Raw genomic sequence first — 765 nt, forward strand, 5'->3', positions numbered from 1 at the left:
GAACGCATATCGCAGTCCATGCTGTTATGGTACTTTAATTAATTTTAGAGTGCTGCTTGGACTACATATGGTTGAGGGTGTAAGACTATGCTAAATAAGTTGTTTTAATATTTTACGAAATATTAAAGCATATGGTATATTATTGGATATATATGTATATTCATAATATTAATAATAATTGAAACACATTGGCTCACATATGTATGAGAAAAACGAAGATGTATAATTTTCTTTTTCAAATCAAATGATACTGAGGAATGTCTAGCATAAAAAATATTAAATTTTAATCTAGAATTGCCTCTTATTAATGATATGAAATGAAAAAATAATTGTGTCATAATATTATTCTTCACTTAAAGTAAAAATTAACAATGGTTTTAATATATTAAATAATATATTTGTGTGTATATACAACCTCAACTCATATGGGACTACCCCCTGAATTTAAGCATATTAATTAGGGGAGGAAAAGAAACTAACAAGGATTTTCTTAGTAGCGGCGAGCGAAAAGAAAATAGTTCAGCACTAAGTCACTTTGTCTTTATGGCAAATGTGAGATGCAGTGTATGGAGCATCAATATTCTAGTATGAGAAATTAATGATTTAAGTCCTTCTTAAATGAGGCCATTTACCCATAGAGGGTGCCAGGCCCGTATAACGTTAATGATTACTAGATGGTGTTTCCAAAGAGTCGTGTTGCTTGATAGTGCAGCACTAAGTGGGTGGTAAACTCCATCTAAAACTAAATATAACCATGAGACCGAT

The 765-nt window shown here is 30.8% G+C and overlaps 1 pseudogene; it reads left to right on the top strand.

The window, feature by feature from the left end:
- The window catches only part of LOC124462072, a 152-nt pseudogene extending 99 nt beyond the window's left edge, over window positions 1–53 (top strand).
- Window positions 54–765: the final 712 nt, after the last annotated feature.

Source organism: Drosophila willistoni, unplaced genomic scaffold, assembly GCF_018902025.1.
Source record: "Drosophila willistoni isolate 14030-0811.24 unplaced genomic scaffold, UCI_dwil_1.1 Seg872, whole genome shotgun sequence".
NCBI classification, from domain to species: Eukaryota; Metazoa; Arthropoda; class Insecta; order Diptera; family Drosophilidae; genus Drosophila; species Drosophila willistoni.